Source organism: Benincasa hispida, chromosome 9, assembly GCF_009727055.1.
Source record: "Benincasa hispida cultivar B227 chromosome 9, ASM972705v1, whole genome shotgun sequence".
Taxonomy (NCBI): Eukaryota; Viridiplantae; Streptophyta; class Magnoliopsida; order Cucurbitales; family Cucurbitaceae; genus Benincasa; species Benincasa hispida.
In genome coordinates this window covers 6,891,016-6,900,363 of record NC_052357.1, presented here as the reverse complement: position 1 = coordinate 6,900,363, position 9,348 = coordinate 6,891,016, and the positions used below count along the sequence as shown (strand labels likewise).

Genomic DNA, 9,348 nt, shown 5'->3' with positions numbered 1-9,348 from the left:
AAGCATGCAAGTTCATAACTTAGAAAAATAGGGTTTCAAAAATACAACATTTGAAGAAACTCTAAATTTATCCAATTCCTTAAACAATTCTAATCACGAACGGTTCGTGGGCTACTGCTAGAGTCTTTTCCACTATTCTTCGACCTTAGAACAGATTGTGGGATCAAAATAGTGATGAATAGAAGAGAATTTAGAGAGTATGCAAGTTTTGTTGTGAAGAACTTAGAGAGAACCATTCTCTTCTAATTGCAAAAATTGCATGAACCTTTTAACAAATAATTTTTCTTCAATTTATAGAAGAAACACATGTAATCTAATTGTATGACAATTTGACACCAAAACACTCCGTGCATAAGTGGTATTAGATGTTAAATTTAGTGAAAAATGTGAGATTTTTCCACTAAGTGTTAAATTTAGTGGAAATGGTGGGATTTTCCTACTAAGTGTTAAATTTAATGAAAAATGTGGGATTTTCCCTCTAGCTCTAATTCCACCTTTTTTTCTCTTTTAAAATGAACTTCATAAATTCAAATTAAATGAAATTTAATTTGAAATAAATTAATTCAAATAATTAATTTTAAATAAAATTAATTTCTTTCAAAACAATTTTAAATAAAATTAGTTCTAATAATTAATTTTAAATAATTAATTAAATAATTTAATTAATTTAATATCAAATATTGAATTAATAAAACACCAATCCCAAACATGAGTCGCTATTCATTTGTATAATATATAAATCATATTTAAATATTTTCCAGACATGAATAGCTATTCATACTTACAATATTTAAACCATATTTATATATTTTATACTCTCCAATTTGTTTAATTTGATAATTAAACTACATGTAATTATACCGCATATAATTCGTCGTTTTTTCCTTTAACCAAACTTGAACATTTCAAATTCTCTCACCATACTGTCCTGAGGTTTAGTCCGATATGAGCTAACAGGGGGACCTAACAGACTTACAGATCATGAGCTTCAACGATCCGAGGTCAACCGGCTAAACTCTTTAATCTAATTAACTAACATTTATTAACTACCGGGACACTCCATTAAAGCCCAGTAGGTGCATTGTCCTCACTGTAGATAAATTTCTATCCACTTGATTTAATTTTGATTAGTAAGTCGATCCTTCGCAGGTTGTTCGTAATTACAGTTGGGTCAAAATTATCGTTTTTATCCCTGTAATTATATCTTGCTCCTTAAGTCCCATTGATCCTCTAATGAACAGTTGGTTTGTGGCCTAACCACCAAACTGAGTGCCTCTTGAGCCAATGAGAGGGTAGGGCCCCTTATTCAAGATCAGAAGTCAACACTTAAGAGAACAACCTATCTAATATCCCTAAAGTCAGGTAGAAGTGAATTCCATCTTGTAGGACTATGTCCCCAATTGTCTACCCAATCTTACCCCTAAATGAGAGGCTTATTCAGTCGGCGATAGCCACTCTTACCCATGCAGATTAAAGGATAATCCTGAATAAATAGAAGTTCATAGTTAGCTCAGGATTAAGATCGAGTTATCTAGGTCATCGAATTGAACTACTCACCTTAACAGTAAACGACGTTATAAAGTAAAAGTGACTATTTTAAGGTCCGATCTTATGCAAACTCGTTGCATAGGATACCTCCACTCGCATGTCTCCACATAAATGATTCAGGATCATATAATTTGTATCAAATGCAAAGTGGGTCGTATCCATAGTGTCCCCAAGTTAAGGTACCCAGCCTTATCCCTATCTATATAGACCATTTTGGCTATTACTTGAACTTGATCCACTTTTATATCACTATATAAAGTTCAAGTATTCATACTATAGCCAGGGGTTTTTAAATTATTGGATTTAGGGTTAAAAGGTATAATTCACATATTCAATAACAGTTCTACTGAATAAACTTCAATAACATTTTTATTGCAAAATAGAAGATGTTCAAAGTTTACAAACCATGAGTTTTGGGACATAAAACCAAGCAATAGTTGAAAGATCAATATCAATTCCATATCATATTTCTATTTTGAAGGGAAAAATTATTGGTTTTGGTTTTTAAAGTATTTGACAAAATAAGGTATGCTGAAAATTATTTGAAAAGATAGATTTCATTAAGTATCGATAACAATTGTTTAGTTGACCAATTTTATTTATTTTATTTATAATTCATGTTTTTTCAAATTAATCTCAAATGAGATAATTGAAAGGCCACTAAATTTTTTATGCTTGAACTATTATATAAAATGAGTTCAATGAATGTAACGTTAAAAGTAAAATACTTCTATTCATTAGTAGAAGATGGTCGAGTTCAATCATGCGTAGAATGCTCACGATTACAAGAACTCGGTAAATTTGTTGTTTGACCCTCATCAATGCCCTAATTATGTGATAAATAGGTCACATATTGATCACCAAACCTAAATGGATTATAAGAGGATTGACCTATGTTCATATTGTATATTCCTAGATTGTCAAATGAGGGAATTATGGAATATGGAGAAAACGTCATCGAAGGATGCATCTGGATGTAGTTGTGTACTATGCAGTGAATGATGGAGTTTCATTTTGTACTCCATGTTTAACTGAGATGTTAGGTTCTTGTACATAGTCATCTTCTGGTCGGATAAAATGAACCACATCTTGAGCTGGATTACCTATGTCTAGATGTTGAGGCTGGTATATAGCTGCCAATGATACATCTACGAGATGATTTGAGAAGAATATTAAATCTATCTATATATACCGTTAGTTGTTGTTCAATCAAATTTATATCTCACACACGATAAACAATTGATTTTTTTTTTCGTTTTTTAGTCAAATTGATTTATATCTCATGTAAATTCCCATAACATCTTTATAACAAAGGCAACGTTGGTTCAAGTAAATATATCAGAAGAAGATTAAGGTACACTAAAAAAAAAGTAAATAAACTATATTTCAAGATTGAGATATCTAATATTATGCATAATATCCAAGATTTTTTTGGGAAAAGAAGTTCACGACCCGTAGGCCTTCTACCTCCACGCGGCATTGCTCCATCAGGCTTTCCCCCATTGCGGAAAATTCCCCACTGCTGTCTCCTGTAGGAGTCTGGGCCGTCCCCAATGACCAATCCTTGCATGAATTGCTAATGATCCAATAAGTCCAACATTAATTCCTTCAGACGTGTCAATTGGGCAAATGCGTCCATAATGACATGCGTGAATAGCCGGGAGGAAATAAAGGGCCTTTTCCTAGCCACTCAAACTTTTAAAAGTAAAAAACCCATCTTTCATTGTAAAGTAATGCCTGCACTCCTCCGGTGATGATATCTCGTTAGTCCTTGATCTCCTCCGGTGGCCTTACTTTGCTTTCAGGTAAATTGAATATGAATGACTCATTATTAACTCAGTTTCTGGGCCATAATCATTCTGTAGGAGAGATGGCCGAGTGGTTGAAGGCGTAGCATTGGAACTGCTATGTAGGCTTTTGTTTACCGAGGGTTCGAATCCCTTTCTTTCCGTACTAATTCAACAATGTTACTGACCACAATGTATCAAATCAAATAACAATGGATACTATTATTCCAACAGTTAGACCTTTCTTGGATATAGATTCTCTATTTCGAATTTTTCATTTTTGTGGTACGGAAACGAAAAGGCTGGAAAGAATGGACAAGAGATGAAAATCCCCCTCCCCCTCAATGATACATGAATGATAGAAAAATTTCCGGATCAAAACGTTACTTTACTTTCCTTCGGTCTCTTTACTTAGACTTCAGCGAAGGGGAGGACGAAATTGTCCGAACCCTTGTTAAAAAAAATTATATTCTAAAAAGAAGCTAAATAAAACTAAACAAAAATGAAGAAGATAAATAATAAAACTGAAAGGTTAAATAGCTAACGCAGTAGAAGAATAACACAGAACCATAATCGAAATTAATTTGGAAAATAGAAATACCAGTACACTAGCAAAAGTACACAAAATAAACCTATTGTTTAAACTCTAGGTTAAACATGTTTAAAAAAAATTACAAAGAGAAGAATTTTCTTTACTCACTTTCGTTGAAGACTCACAATGGAATCAATTCTCTAATTGATCATGAACACCACCAAAATGGCTACCCTCATATTTTCTGAGAACTCGAGGTTGAAGATTTGTGGGAACCAATCTTGAAAAAGAGAAAAACAATCACAAGAATTTTATGATGCTGTAGAGACAATTAGAGAGAAGATTATCCTTAGATTTGCATAGGTGAACTTAGCTCAACAGCGCCGGCTCAATAAACTTCCATTTTAGGGGTAAGCCCGGGTAGATAACTGAGGACATAGGGTACAAGATGGAAGTCGCTCCTACCCGCTTTTAGGGATAGTAGAGAGGTTGTTCCCCTAAGTGCTAACTTCGGGTCTTGAACAAGGGGCCCCCCTCTCATTGGCCTGAGAAAGACTCGGTTTGATGATCGGATTACAAACCAATTGTTCATTAGAGGATCAGTGGGAATTAAGAAATAAAAGGTAATCTCGGGGGTAAAATAGTCATTTGACCCAACTATTATTACGAACAACCCGTGAAGGATTATCTTACTAACCATAGTTATATCGAGAGGACACAATATATCTGCAGTGAGGGGAGTGCAACTCTGGGCTTTAATGGATTGACCTAGTAGTTAACAAATGAGGGTTAATTCGGTGTAAAGAGTTTAGCCAATTAATCTCGGATTGTTGGAGCCCATGATCTGTAGGTCCATGAGGTCCTCCTACTAGCTCACAAATGGATTAGCCTTAGAGTAGCGTGATAAGTTAATTTGAAACCTTCAAATTAGAATTAAGGGAATTAATAATTATATGTGATATAATTACGCGTTTAATTTTGAAATTAAACGAAATTGAAGAATCAATTAATATTTAAATATAATTTAAATATTAAATACATGAATAGGGATTCATGATGGTGGAATTAGTGTTAAATTAATTTAATATTAAATTAATTAAATTAATTAAATTGTTTAATTAATTATAAATTATTAATTTTATTAAAAAAATTAATTTTGAATTAATTTTTGTAAAATTAAATATAATTTTGGTTTTAATTATTGAATTAAAAAACTGGAATTAAGTTTTATTTGATAAATTTCAAATTAAAAAGGAAAGAGAAGAAAATTGGAAATGGAAAAGTTGAGATTTTCCCACTTCCATTTCTAATTAGCTTAATCACTCTTCCACTTCAAATTCTCAATCAAATTCATAGTAAAAGGTGTAATACATGCATGAATTCCTTTTGCATGAAAGTTATGCAATATATTCTTCACTTGTGAGTAGAAATCGAGCATGCATTTGGGTGGATTAAGCTGAAAATCTTCAAAGGTTGAAGATAGGTTTTTAGCTTAAAAACCAGAAACCCCTCCTCTTCTTTTCCCTTAATTCAAGCTTATTTTGAGTTCCACAACTCAATCCAAGGCACCAAGAGGATAGTAGGGAAGACCTCGTGGTGGTTCACAGGCTGATTTGGAGAAGATTTGTAGCTGGAATCGTGATTCAAGTGTTTCTTCAAAGGTATGTCATGAAATCCATTTGATAGTTTATGAGCATGCTTAATTCAAAGCCAAAATTAATGAATTAGAATGCTTCCATTTTTCGTCTGCTGCATATTTTCTAACTCTAGAAATTAATATCAGAGCATCATTTAAGTATTCAATTTGGTTTAATTTTGGCTTGGTGGGTGTTTTTTCATGAGATATATGAAAATGGTGCACTGATATGGTTTTCTGAGATTTGGCATTAAAATTCTCATTGATTCCTTTGTTAAATTTGTAATTGGCTTTTGATTGATGAGCTTATATGTGTGCTCAAGAATCTGTAGTTTATTTGGAGTCATTAGAGTTGAAATCAAGATGTAATTGAAGAAATAAGTTAAGAAGGTTGAGCTGCAGAATTCTATTGATGAGCTTCTGTCCAGGCAGCATTGCAATGCTACCCTTGAGCGTTGCAACGCTACTCATGTTGCTAACCGAGAGCTAGAGAGAGTGGCACCGGAGCTAACAAGAAATGTGACTGGAGCTAGGGAGATCTGAATCAAACGTGACTGAAGCTAGTGAGAGCAAGTGAGATCTGAACCAAGCAATGAGCGAGAGTTAGCGAGAACTGAACCGAGCGACAGTTGACCTAGCGAAAGCTAGTGAGGCTGAACCAAGCAACACAAGAACTAGCAAGAGCTAGCGAGAGCGGCGGGTTCCACCGGTTTGCCTCAGGTCCTGTCCGATTCGGCCTCAAATGGTTAATGGCTAGTCCAGTTAAGGCCATTCTGGTCCAGTTCAGGCGGTTCAGGTCCGGTTCAAGCAGTTCAGGTTTGGTTTGGGCAGTTCAAACGGTCTATAAGTGTTTTGGAGCCAATTCTTGCTGAATTTCGTAACAGGTAGGCCTTTGTTTGCTCGAAAATGCCAAAACTAAAACCATATTAGTATGTGTTTAATTATTTATACATGTGATGTATGTTATAATTAAATAAATCTTGTAAGTGCATAAAGTATGCCATGTAGATTTAAAATCCCACCATAGGAAGCATGTTACATGCATTGAAAGTATGTTATAAAGTGTTATAAAATATAGTATGCATGTTTATGGTTTCTTTTATTTAATATAAATGTTATATTAAATATTAAATGCCTTTGATGTATGTTATGGATGTTTAGCATGTCTAAAATTTTGTAAGTTGTATAAAATTGGGTTACACATTTAAAATCCATAACAAAGAACAACTGCATGCTCAGGTTAACCACTTGTTTTAATAGATAAAATAGGTCGTTAAACTTATAAAACTAGGGTTACAAACTCAACCGATATATAATCCTGTCTAAGGCTAGGGGTATTTAAACTGACGGTCTACGGAACACCTTCTACCTGGGGATTATGGTCGAATTATTGAGCGTTGTTAACATTTTTATGAGCAATACGTGAACGGTGTGAGGTTTTAAAACTTATTTATCATCTAGACATCATAAATTAAATCCAAATATAAACATTATACTTGGATAAAAACCTAGACTTAGGTTGTTTAATTAGCCAAAACTGAAGGAAACCGGACACGAGGATTTCCATGAGTAGCGGAAGGATCTTTCCAACTTTCAATCATATATAAACATTACAATTACAATCACAAACAAAAACATACGTTTATGCATACAACAGAAATTACAGCATGTTTTACTACATGATCAAGGGAAGGAATTAACAAACCTTTGAAGACTCATCTTCAAGTTCCTTGATCACGAACGCTCGATCACAACAACACAGCAACACTCAAACGCTCGTACAACACGACTGCTACACTGTAAAATCACAAAAAACTCGAACAAAGTGATCGCCAAGGTCACGTACACCCCGAACACCACGAATGGCCTCCACAGAACCTCGACTGTGTCGAGTTGAGTATGACACCACCAAGAAGGTTACCTCGGTACTCCCGGTGTGAGAATCTAGGGGGTGGGTTTTGTGTGGACTTGGTTAGAGGTAGAAAACCAGAGGAAGAACAATTGTGTAAACGATTAAGCAAGTGGGAGATGAAACAATCTATCGTATAGGTCCTTGCTCAATCGTTTAATAAAAACAATGCGATCGTTTAGCGAAAGCTATGCGATAGTTGAGTGACTATCGTGTAAGAACACTCCACGATCGTTTAGCTAACTCTAAGCTGTCGTTTAGTAAATCTGATTTACTTGAAAACTACCCATGAGTAATTTTCGAGATTGGAAAACTCAAATCAACAACTTTGCAAATCTTACTAAAATTAGGAAAACATTTTTTCTTTTATCTCACAGTTGCCATGAAACCACCAATAACCTCCCACTCAATTGGTTATTAGAGAAAAAGAGATAATTATCCAATAACTAATATTATTATAAATATAAATGATAACTAACTTACCATAATATATTTATAACCTATAGTTTTAACATTCATCTCATAAGACATACAAACCATAGCCCTTTTTTATTCCATGACATTTAATGTAAATCTCATTTACATTACTCCTCCACTTAATATATCTCATACACCATACCGATCATATCATATATAATCGAATTACCTCTTGTCAATTTGAACATTTCAAATCAACACCAAGAACTGATCCTCAACTTGAATCCATTGAGCTACCAAGGGGACCTTATGGACCTATAGCTCGAAGCGTCAACGGTATGTGAATAACTGACTAAACTCTTTAGTCACAAGATCCACCATCCATTAACTGTCAGACACTCCACTAAAGACCGACAGTTGAACTCTTCTTACTACTGATATATTATATGTCTATCTTAACCAATCAACAGTGCGACAACCTTTCACAGATCGCTCGTAAGTACAGTTCGGCCAATTACCATTATGCACTGTAGTTACATCTAACTTCTTAAGTACCATTGATCCCTCTAATGAACATAAGTCATAGTCACACTATGACTGGGTCCTTTCTTCCAAAGAGAGGTTGTGGTCACTATGTTCAAGCCCCGGAATCAGCCTTTAAGGGAGCAATCTATCTTACTTACCCCTGCTTCGGGGAAGGAGTGAATTCCATCTTGTGTGATTGAGTTCCCAGCTCCTAAATCAGATAAGTCCCTCAAAAGGTAGGCATGTTGAGTTGGCAATCTGATTACTCTCACCCATACTAATAAAAAGACCGCCCTCAAAGGTAGGATTTCCCAAAACACTCAAGATTGAGGTCATGTCACTTATGGTCGTTTAGGTGAGATGTAAGTCTCCAGTATCAACAACGTTATATACAGAGTCGAGTCATCTTGTGGTCCGGCTTATACAAACTCTTTGTATAGGACACACCCACTCGCATGTCTCCACATGAATGGTCGGGATCTACCATTTATGGTAGTTTACAACACTTGCAAACCTCTACAAAGCGAGTCGTATCCATAGTGTCACCAAGATCATATATCGCACCTTAATCCTTATACTACAGACTTATTTAGGTTATCACTTAAGCCATGATCCATTTGTATATCTCATATACATGCTTAAATTTACATAAGATAACCATGGAGCTTTGTTTATCGGATATGAGGAAATGCCAGAATGAAATAACAATTACTTTATTCATAAACAATGTGTATAATTACAAACAACGAGACTCTGGGAGAATTAGGATACCAATCCCAATAGGAACAAGCCTAAGAAAATGTATACCTAGTTTAACATTAAACACTTTAGTGGGAGTTTAATAACATATATGATATGTTATTAGAACACTTCAGTGAGAATAAAATAATGTATATGATATGTTAAAACGCTTCAGTGGAAAATTAATAAACATATATGATATGATTATTTTTAGCTCTCATGTTCCTAAGAGTTCACGATCGAAATTCATGTT

At 34.4% G+C, this 9,348-nt stretch overlaps 1 non-coding gene across 1 annotated transcript; it reads left to right on the top strand.

The window, feature by feature from the left end:
* The first annotated feature begins 3,412 nt into the window (after positions 1 to 3,412).
* On the top strand, positions 3,413 to 3,499 carry TRNAS-GGA. The gene has a single exon. It is a non-coding gene; the product is annotated as a tRNA-Ser (tRNA).
* Positions 3,500 to 9,348: the final 5,849 nt, after the last annotated feature.